The 12,152-nt window shown below is 29.8% G+C and overlaps 1 protein-coding gene across 1 annotated transcript in view; it reads right to left on the bottom strand.

Annotated features, from left to right (window-relative positions):
* The window catches only part of LOC107437085 (aquaporin AQPAe.a), a 112,784-nt gene that overhangs the window by 65,135 nt on the left and 35,497 nt on the right, over positions 1-12,152 (bottom strand). The gene's annotated exons all lie outside the window — the stretch shown is intronic.

Genomic DNA, 12,152 nt, shown 5'->3' with positions numbered 1-12,152 from the left:
AATTAGTCTAATTTAAGACGATGTAAAGATTTTATATCCTACAGTTCAGTATTTTTTTATTCTATCAGCGTTAAATTAAGTAATACAAAGCTACACAAAAATTTAACATTTTCGGATATAAAACTTACTTTAAGTACATGAGTTTTAAAGCGGGCTCAATAATTTTTTTTTAAATTCACTTCATAAGTTTTACAGATAAAACGTAATACGAAGTATAAAAAATAGGCGACCTTAATTGTAACAGATATTTTGACTAAACTATATCCACTATTTTCCAATTTGCGACGATACCAACCGTCCCACATCATGACAGGATCAAATATAAATTGTATTTATCGAAAAAATGACATGTTTTCCCTGAGAAAGAGCGTTCTTGTGTTGTATTAATTGTCAACATTTAATAATTAAGTGGAACCTGAAACCACGGAGAATACAAACAGATCCGATCATTAGCTCGAAAGTTATTCTATGAGTAAGGGTTTGTTTATAATTTTGTTCACTGAAAAAGAAGCTCTTGGCTATCTCGAGCAGCTTATTTCATAGGCATTCAGATAATTTATAACATATCTAGAGTTGTGGTGGCTCAGGGGATAGAGCGTTCACCTTCGAATGAAATGAACCGGATTTGAGTTCGATGGCTGGTCGATACGAATACCACATCCGGCTCACAACGACCACAGTGTTGACGAAAAATATCCTCAATGGTTGACGGATCGATAGTTAAATCCTCTTGCCGTCGGGCTAATCATGGTAGGTTTTCGTGGGTTTTTTTCTCACAGTAAAACGCAAATGCGGATTAATTCCATCAAAAAATCCTTCACGAAGGCAACGTTTCTCCTAATACTTGATCCAAGAGTTCCCTTGTCTTCTGGATTGGGTTCAAAATTACAAGGCCACGTAGGTCAACAATACTTGTCGTAAACCCAAATTGGGTCGGTTGCTCAACGTCAGTTATAAAATAAAATATAGCATGCCTAAAATATTTAAATCCTGTTTGGTCCCTTTCCACACAACTTTTCTAACAGACGCTCATTCATTTCGCCCTCTATAAATTTTAACATAGCGTAACAAGGCGAAAAATATTTAGATAATAACCGTGCAACTCTATGGATATTCCAGTACTTCATTTCCTTAATCAATTATTTATATTATCATGACTACTTCTGCAATTTTAACTCTCCTTCTCCAGTGAATTGAAAACCACACAATTCAAAAGTGACTGGCTTTCTTTTTTTTTTAAATAATTTCTCGTCACTTTAAATTTATCTCAACTAAATTAAATTAAGAAAACAAAGCACTCGTATGCCATGCGGCTCAAGTAACCGGAAGAAAAAGGTAAATTCAACGAAAAGGCCATTTATTTATCTTTCCAAGAAAAGAGCGATAGAAATTCAATAGCACATTCACTGAAAATTTTTTCCTGAAACTGAATAAACTGAACGATTTATGTCTTGCGGGAACTGCAAGAGAAAGATAATAAATTTTCAATTGAATAACGGTCTCAGTTTTTGATGCGCTCCATAGATTAAACCATCTTCTTATTTTGGGAAACTGTATCACAATTTTATAATTTCTAAGTATAAATAATAGTTCTGGCATCGTAGTATATAATCAGTTTTCGTTATGGTTAAACAATTTTATCTCTTATTTCTCAAGAATAAAACATTTATTTAAATTGTAAAACAGAATTCTACGATAGTATTTTGAAATTTTTATATCTTGTTTTTTTTAATAAAAAAAAGAAAAGAAAATGTAATGCGCAAATAGTTACCTCTATAATCTTTAACCCTTTAACGGGCACTTTATTTCGAGTAAAGGTAAATTAAAGTATTTTTGGAATTGAAATTGTTTTAAGAACAGTAATTGATGTAAAAAAAACTCATTTAGTTTATAAAAATGCCATTTTTTTGGTTCTAAATATATTTAACATGGCCCATTAGAAACTTACTGACTTTTATTTTTCTTTATTTATAAAATAAATTCCTTAAATGCTACAAACTTCAAAAGGAATTATGTATTTTATAACTTTTATACGTTTTTTAAAAGTGACTAATGGTTACCAATTTTATTCAAACTCTCTTCAAGAAAGCTGAAGTTATTGAAAAATGGAAACCTAAATTAAAAGTGGTAAAACGTGGTGGTAAGTATACTTACCACGGCCTTCATTAGGGTTAGGCCAAAATGTCCACCCGGTTGTCATGTCACGTAAGAAAATAAATTCCCTGTAGCGATAACACCCTTTTTTATTGATACTTTTTAATTAAACTTTGGTGGCAAAGTTTGTAAAAGCGTCGCTCATTCTACTGTTAAAGTTCAATCCTGGTAGCCGACTAAACTAAGGGCGTGCAAGTAGCTGAAAGTTCTCTCATTGTTGGTGGTGTGAAAATTTGGTGAGAAGAAGTTCAGGTGCTATCCGCGTCATCTAAACCTAGATAATGATTACGTGGCATTTCTACCACCGTGGTTATTAAAAGATGGAACACGGAAGACGGAGCTAGTTGCTTGAACATTGAAAAGAAGTTATTGTTTGAAGGTGTTAAGGGCAACTTATAGATATTATTTAATATTTACTAAGCAGAAATTAGATTTATGAGCTAAGTTTACAGTAAAAATAAGTTTACAGTCACTCGGACCAACAGTGCACTTTCTGGAGCCACAGCAGTTACAGGTTTCTTGCTAACCGTATATGCTTTATTAAGATTGTAATTTTTCAATTTTACAAAATTTTAATCATAACTAGACTAATAGATAATTATTCAATTTCTTTAGATTTTAAAACATTTCAGTCATACCCAGGCTGATAGATTTATGCATTTTTTTTTAAATTTTAAAACCTTTGAATCATACCAATGCTGATAGATTTATGCATTTTTATAAATTTTAAAACCTTTGAATCATACCCAGGCTGATAGATTTATGCATTTTTTTTTAATTTTTAAAACCTTTGAATCATACCAATGCTGATAGATTTATGCATTTTTATAAATTTTAAAACCTTTGAATCATACCCAGGCTGATAGGTTTATGCATTTTTTTTTAAATTTTAAAACCTTTGAATCATACCAATGCTGATAGATTTATGCATTTTTATAAATTTTAAAACCTTTGAATCATACCAATGCTGATAGATTTATGCATTTTTATAAATTTTAAAACCTTTGAATCATACCCAGGCTGATAGATTTATGCATTTTTTTTAAATTTTAAAACATTTGAATCATACCCAGGCAATTAGATTTCTATACATTTTTTTTTCATAAGTCATTCGTGAAATTCTTTTTTTAACTTAATGGCGGTACTTTACTAAAAAACATGAAGTTACTCAACAAAATATAAAAATAAATTTAAAAAGTTTACTAAGTCATTTATACAAGTAAGAACAAACACAAAGAAACTTTATGTTTTCAAATGATGTCTTCTTGTTTATGAAATGCTTTTTTTACAAAAACACAATAAATACAAAAAATTCTTTTTTTCAAAAAAAAATCATTTAAATCTGCATTTCACACTTTCTTACTGAAAAATTAAATTAAAACGTAAAAGACAGGTAAATTTTAAAAACAACAAATTATTCTTTTGTAAAAACAATTCCAAAAACAGTTAACACGGATTATTTTATGCAAAAGAAAATCTCTTTTTAAGTTCATTTGCATAAACTTTTTAAAAGCAAGCAAAAGTTACTCCTCCGCTTTTCATAATAAAAGGTACCAAATTTCTTTTTTTGAGTACAGACCTAATTAACAAAGCTCTATTAGCTTAAAAGAAAGCCTTATTCTCTCCCTGTCATTATAACATGCAACATTATAAGCGGGAAAGGACAATGAGTTTTTGACAGTTTTATGAATGTCCAGAATAAATTACAGGAATTCTTAAGATTCCCAAGCAAAATTCTTTTTTAAAAAATGCTCTGAAATGACCCTAGTTTTGAAACTAGATTGTACAAGAAAATTTCAGGTTTAGAAAAAACAAAACCTTTCAAGTTCTGGGAGCAAACGATATCTAAAATTCCTTACAGTTTAAAGTAAACATTTAAGTTTTGAATATCTTTCTTTACATTTCTTAGACATCAGTTTTAAATAGACTATAAAATTGAGTTAAGCATATAAAACATTGGTTTTGTGAAATTATAAATTTCTTTGTAACGTTTAAAAATCCAGAAAAAAAATAACCTTTCAAGTACTAGAAGCAAACGATATCTAAAGTTCCATGCAATTTTAAATATACATTTAGGTTTCATGTATCTTTATTTACATTTCTTAGACTTAGTTTTAAATAGACTGTAAAATTGAGTTAAGCAAATAAAATGTTTGTTTTGTGAAATTATAAATTTGTGCATTACGTTTAAAGGTCAAACAAAATAAAACATAACCTTTCAAGTGCTAGAAGCAAACGATATCTAAAGTTCCATACAGTTTAAAATATACATTTACGTTTTATATATCTTTATGTACATTTCTTAGACATGAGCTTTAACCCTTTCGCGCCGACTGTCACAAATACATGCCAGCATAAAACCGTATCAACCAGGGTAAAAAAATAAAACTAGTAATCAAAGTAATTCTTTAGCAGTTTATTTGTGGGCGGAGTTATATTTGTTTGATTTATTTAATTCACCATTACTTTGTTCAAAATAAAACTATTTAGTTACACTTTGAATTAACATTGATTATACCCTCCAACTACTACGGAATTTCCGTAGTTTCAGAAATCTTCTTTTCAGACGGTAGCAAAATTAATGTCTTAATATTTAAAAAAAATTAATTTTAGCGTAACTTGTCCACTATTACTTATAAAAGTGCAGGCCATATGGCTAGATTCTTAAGTTCTGATAAAAGTTTTATGAGAGATCCATTTGCTTTAAAAATTTCTACTTAGCTGCGCTACCACTAGAAAGAATTATTTTCAAAATCCTCATAAGTTGGAGGGTATGTATAAGATTAACACGTTCACGCCGGGGTGACCCACCGGTGGGTCACACTAGATTGTCTCATCTTGGCAACGCACCGGAGTAAAAACTGGTAACAATAAATTTCCTTTTTCAGTTTTTTTCCGGGAATAATAAAAATCCATAGCTACCAATTGTTTTTAACGGATGCAATTTTTATATTGAATTGCTTCTTCGCCGTGATAAATTTTCTTACAGTGAATTGTTATTGTTGAGAATCGATTAACTCCTCCCGAATATTATCTAATATTGAAATAGTTCTTCTACCAGTATTTTCACTTTTCCCGGCGTGAACGTGTTAAACTAACAATAATTAAAGTAAAATTAGTCTGTCAAATTAGAAACGACTTTATTTAAATTACCGTTTTTTATTTAAGTACGTCCTGATCCTGATTCTGTACGAATGCTTTTCGGAATCACCCGTTCCCAAGGGGTTAAACAGACCATAAAACTGAGTTAACTAAATAAAACATTGGGTTTGTTAAATTATAAATTTATGTGTTACATTTAAAACAGAGTACTTACGACTAACGTTATTATTTAGTATAAAATTCCATGAAAACTATAAGATTTAACATATTGTACTCATTGCATCCCAAATTAGTTGCTATATTTCAAGTAAGTGAAATCGTAAATAACTTCCGATTCAGTTAAGTAGATCGACACCAGTAAAATTATATTACTAATGAATTCACAATTCATTATCTAGAAAATAGTTTTATGGCATTACTGTTGGAAGAGTCCTTACAAACATAGCATTGCTTAAGAGCTGGAGATTCCTGGATTTTTGCAACCAATTTCGTACTTATTTAGAGGAGGAATGCTTGGTAAGTAAATGTTTTTGATTGATATCATAGTACCTTGAAATCTGTGGAAAATGTTCAAACAAAATCATGAAATCATAGATATTAATAATCAATACAAACTATTTAGATGTAGCAAATAATTAGGGACAGAGGGAGTGCAATTTTATACACTATTTTTTATATTACTTCCTAGAACATGATACGGATAAAGTGAAAAATAGTTTTTTGTTATACTGAGGACTAAAACGAGTTAAAAAATAGATCCCAAGGATAGAAAAGTTCGGAGCACTAACTTCTCAAATTCCATAATAAGAGAAATATTAAGTAAGTTGTATAATGTAGTGCATAGCATACCCATGCTTTGAGAGCTTTCATGTGAGAGCTTTTTTCGATCCTCGGACCTTGTCTTACCCAAGGATCTAACCAAGGACCTATGGTACGAGAGTGAGAAGCACTACCATTCAATCACTGGGCGTCAATTTAACCAATTAAACACTTAGAGTCGTGATGGTTTTGGGGATAGAGCGCTCACCTTCCAATGAGGCGAACCGGGTTCGAATCCCAGCAATGGCTTGTCGATACGAATTCCACATCCGGTTTGCAATGACCACAGTGCTGCCGTAAAATGTCCTCAGTGGTAGACGGATCATGGATTAGAATCCCTTTACCATCAGGCTAACCGTGTGAAGTTTTCGTGGTTTTCCTCTCAGTGTAATGCAAATGCAGGTTAGTTCCATCAAAAAGTCTACCACGAAGGCAAATTTCTCCCAATACTTGATCGAGGAGTTCCCTTGTCTTCTGGATTGGGTTCAAATTTACAAGGCTACGGAGTTGAATATTAGTAGCCGTAAACCCAAAATTGGGACGGCTGTTCAACGACGGTTATAAAATAAATTGAAATGAAACACTTAAAATAATAGGTTTTATGCCAAACAATTGAATTCGTAGGCCTGGAGTGGTATCCAGTCCAGCTCTGAGTTTGTGTTTAGTTCATACTTTAACTGAAAATGAATAAAATAAGATGAATAATTGTTTTCGAAAAAAGAACTCTTATAAACGTTGAGAATAATTATCAGAGAAAACATAATTCGTTATTTTTGAATTCGATCATTTTATTTTGAATCGAAAAGTTCGACAAGAAATACTGATGGAATTTCTTGTTTATTAAATTTTGCCATTTCCTTTTTTAATGGCATTTTACCTAAATATTTCATTGAAATAATCAAATTATCAAAGAAATTATGGTTTATTGTCTTGATTTAAATATAATTACAAGTCTAAATATAATTACAAAAATTTTGGAATCTCTCTCTCGAAGCACCTTTTGGGAAAACTTTTTTTCAGTTTACTTTTCAGCTCATGTAAAACATTTTGATGCACAATGATAACTATACAATTAGTCTCAAACTAGTCACTTTCAGATCATTAGATCTTTGTCAGTATCTGAAAAACAGGGTAAAAACCTAAAAAATGAAACAATAAATAAGTATAAAAACAAAATTTGTTTTTCAGTATAATCACGTTTCAAGTATAATCAAGTTTGTTATTTCTTGTACAAGTTTGAATTTTTAATCAAAAAAGTAGATCTTTGGTGTTTTAATAATTATGAAAAAAATATCTTCTTAAATACACTCTATAACAAAAAAAACGCACCAAGAAGGAGAACGAAACGTCCGATTGAAACGAAAATTGGTGAATAGGAAGACAATGTACAGAATAGTAAATGATTAAAATTTCAGAACAATTGAAGAATTTATTGCAGAGTTACAGTAGCAATGTTCAACAAGGTGTTGACCCACCTCTAGCCTGGATACAAGCTGCCACACGGCGTGGCATAAACCGATAAAGCTCCCGGATGATCTCTTGCGGTATTTCCTGCCAAATTCGATCCAATTGTCGAACGAGGTCAGCAACATTCCATGCCAGATGCAATCGCCTTCCCATCATATCCCAGACATGCTCGATGGGAGAGAGATCTGGTGATCTGGCAGGCCAAGGAAGAGTTTGACAAGCTTGCAGACAGTTCATAGCTGCACGTGCCGTATGTGGTCTGACATTGTCCTGCTGAAAAACCAGCCCAGGGCGCTGCAAAAGGAACGGTAACAAAACAGGTCTTAGGATGTCGTCGACGTACTTCTGTTCAGTAAGAGTACCTTTAATGACGACCAAACGGGTCCGGCTGTCAAAGGAAATGGCACCCCAGACCATAATGCCTTGTTGAGGGCCGGTGTGGCGTGCAATAGTGAAGGCAGGGTCCCCCCTCTGCCCTGTGCGTCTCCAAGCACGTCTTCGATGATCGTCAGGACACAGTTGGAAGCGGGATTCGTCGCTAAAGGCTATACGTCCCCAGTCGGCATCATTCCAGCCATATCTGTTCAAAACATTCATGCATACGAAATTTCAAAGCAATCGGATGATTGCTTCTTGGTGCATCGATTTTTTTGTTATAGAGTGTATATATAAAGAAAATTGTTTTTGAAATTTTTTATAAAGATTCAAACTATTTACGCTTTATCTGCCATTATCAGCATTTGGGAGGCAAATAAATTAAATTTTCACAAAAAATATTTTTGTTAAGCCTGAGTATAAATTTCTGTAGCGATACAAAATTTTATCCGTTTTTGTTTTGCATTTGCCGTTTTTGTTAAAGAAAACAAACTTCATTTAAAAGCTATATTTTAACAATTTTCCTTTATCGGCATTAAAATAAAAACAAAGTTTACAAAATAATATTTTTATTTTAGCTTTATATTCTGCTCCTGCCTTCTTAGATAAATATTGAAATGCATTTTTATTCCAAGCTTAGAATTTAAATTGGATATAAAAACTCTTAATTAAAAAAATCCAATAATATTCGCAAAAAAAACGTGTCATAAAGAAAAGCAAATTTTCTGCGCTTTTAATTTAAACATTTTGTAACCGTTCATTAAAAATTAAAAAACTTATCTATGGCAATACCGGAATTTTTGAAGTATCAAAAGCTTTATTTACTTTACAGCCTCCTCCTCAATTTTTAAAAATGCATCTAATTGAAAAGGTCTAAAAGATAGTTTCCTTTTAGTAAACACACTTTTTTTATTCGCTACTGATATAAAAATGCAAGCGAATACAAATTTCCCTCTTTAAAAGATACTGATTAAAATATTTTTAAAATCATCAAAAATGATTCGTATAAAAAAATATATTCTTTTGAAGCACTTTGAAAAGTTAATTAAATCAATTACTTATTGGGATTAACGAAATAAAGTTTTTTTTAATATTTCACCGTAATAAAGTACAAAATGCAACGAAAGCACTCTCTTATTGACCACGTTAATAAATTAATAAAATAATAAAATCTCATGTTTTAAACAAAAGACTTTATTACATAGAAAAAAAATTAATTAAATTCTAAAAATAGTGGTATAATTTTTTTAGATCCAACAAGCACGTATATTTAATAGTAAAATATTTTTTGTAAAGAATTTAACGTGAAATTCTGTGAATTCTACTCTCCATGAATTATAATATTTATTAATTAAAATATCAGGATTAAATTTTCAACCTAATTAAGAACTATTTTCTAAACTATTTAAAATAAACAATGAATTGTAAAAGAGGAGTAAAATATGTATGCCAAAAATTATCTTTATTTGAATTATTATCTTCATTAAAATGAAGTTGTCTTAATTAAATTACCTTTATTTAAATAATTATCTTTATTAAAATTAAGTTGTCTTTATTAGATTATCTTAATATGAATAGTTTGCCAAGTCTTGTAAACAGCATTACAAGTACTTCCTTAAGACAGCAGGAGAAATAGCTTATAGTTAAGAAAAGAATTTTATACATACCAAGCATGTATCAACAATAAAAACTACAGAAATATTCTCAATATCTGAATTAATTAGAGACGACGTTCGCAATAACTTTTTTCAAAGAGATAAAGACTGGAAACTCAATTTTTTCATTATTGGAATTTATCTGGTGACAGTAAGACATTCAAGATTATCATAATTTATTAATATGTTTAAACATGTATTTTTTATCTGAAATTAACGAACTGAGATAATTTAAAACTAAAGTTATCTAAGAACAAATGCCCAATTATTTTTTTTTCTATTTAAGTTCTTTTCAACATCACTACAAAATATTGTGTTTCCTCAACACTAGTCCAGAATGGATTGTTTCATTTTTTCAACTCAACCAGTATTATTTGTTTCATACTTTCAACTTTTGTGAAAAAGATATAATTAAAGTATCAATAATAAGTGGAAATTAGCAGTAGATAAATAGAAATATATCGTCATTAAGCGAAAAAAACGTGATTAAACAACCAGTATTATTTGGTGTTTAGACATTGAAGGTTCTTGTTTATGGAACTGAAACTGCAGTATGTCCCTTTTTGTACTTTCATTTGAGCTTTTATCACGTTTTTTTTTTCCTTTAGTGTACACAGCAGAAAGTATACCCTATCATTTTTATATATCATAATAGTGTAAACTAAAGTACCAAAACGCAATTGATAATTAAATATTAGCAATTTAATTTTTGTAAGACACATAAAACTAGATAATCTTAAATTAAAAATAATAGAACAGAGTATACCCTATCGTGTTTGCATATCATAATAGTATAAATTAAAGTACCAAAGCACAATAAATAATAAAATACATAAAAACGAAATTGTAAGACACATAAAAGGAGATCATAATTAAATTAAAAGAATAGAGTATACTTGATGCATATAAACTAAATCAAAAAAAAAGAAAAAAGAAAAAAAAAAGCTGGTTTAACCAATTTGCACGCATTTGTCAACCCTTTACTTTTCTATTATCTTCTTGGTCTTTAGACAATGAAAAATGTTCTTGTTTATAAAACTGAAACTATAGTATGTGTATTTCTGTACTTTCATTTGCACTTTATTCACATCCTTATTTTTTTACTTATTTTCTTTTGTCATACGTGAAATGTTTCTTACAAAAAGGATACATATATTAGCACTAGGACTGGGCGATATAAGAAATTTTATATCGTGATGCATCGTCAGTTTTGCATAGCGATATAGCGATGTATCGCGATACAGTATTTTTGAAATTCATTTACTTGTAAGGCGCAGAAAGTCCGATTTCTATCAAAACTTCATACTCAGATTGATTTAAATCAATTTATGAATTTGGTGTACATGTTTTGCTTAAGAAAGATATTAATGTTATATTTTCAAAAAATGATCGCGCAAATAACGAAAGATTTCTTAGTTTAAAAATAAATAAAATTGAAATTTGTCAATATATTTACCTAACAATATAGAAAGAAGATTTAAAAAATAAGTTCGTTAAAAATCATTCGTATGCTTAAAACAAAGTGCAAAATAAATTAAACAGAAAAAAGCTCTTTTAAAACACTATTTTTTATCATTATTATTTAACATAAATAATAAAGTTAAATTGATTAATTACTGAATTCTGATCGAAATATCAAAGCAAGATTTAATTTCTTAAAAATAAAAACAAAAGAATTATGATATTCGATAATATATTCAACTGACAATATTGAAAGAAAATTAAAAAACACGATTATACTCTTTAATAAAACGAAGTGCTAAATGATTTTAAAAAAAGAAGTCGCAATCTTAAACATTACTAATTTTTTTGAATAAACAAAGTTGATTGACTTATGTCCAAAACCAAAAGAGGAAAAATAAGTTTTTTTATAATTTATTTATAAAAATGAAAACAACTAAAGATTTATAAATTTAAAATCAGTAATAAAAACCCATTAAATTATTATTTTATCCAAAAGGTTTTTAATAAATTAAAATAAAGTAAAAATAACCTAACAAATTTAATTACTTTTTAATTTAATTCTTTATGGGCACCTTAAATTGGATTTCCGTTTGTAATAAATACAATAATGTAAAATAATACTTAAACATATAATATCAAAATTAATCTTCACATTTAAAAATAAAAAAGAAAGTTTTGTTTCAAAAAAAATTTACCTAATTAATTAAGAAACAAACGATCACAAAGTCGGTCCCACTGAAAATAATCTGCAAGAAACGATATCAAGTCGCGACAAAGAGGGAAAAAAAACTAAGAGGTGCGGAAACGAACATGCGAGATCACGATATATGTTCTCAAAACTGATTCTGATTCTACCGCTCATCAATCAAGGCCGTTTCAATATAACGATACGTAACATCGTCTTCCCCAGCGCGAGTTGGCATCCTTGCGTGTCTTGTATCGCTATATCGTATATCGCTATATCGTTCGTCTTCGTTACTCGACGGCTTAAATCAGATTTCTGATGCATCGCCTGGAACGAAAGTCGCTGTATCGGCCTGCAATACAGGCGTTAAATCGATCTGTCGCGATATATCGATTTATAGCCCAGTCCTAATTAGCACACTTTATAATAAA

This window comes from Parasteatoda tepidariorum, chromosome 5 (genome assembly GCF_982258835.1).
Source record: "Parasteatoda tepidariorum strain Cologne lab strain chromosome 5, Ptep-v5.0, whole genome shotgun sequence".
Lineage (NCBI taxonomy): Eukaryota > Metazoa > Arthropoda > Arachnida > Araneae > Theridiidae > Parasteatoda > Parasteatoda tepidariorum.
The sequence above is the reverse complement of the archived record's forward strand: the minus strand, read 5'-3'. Positions and strand labels throughout refer to the sequence as shown.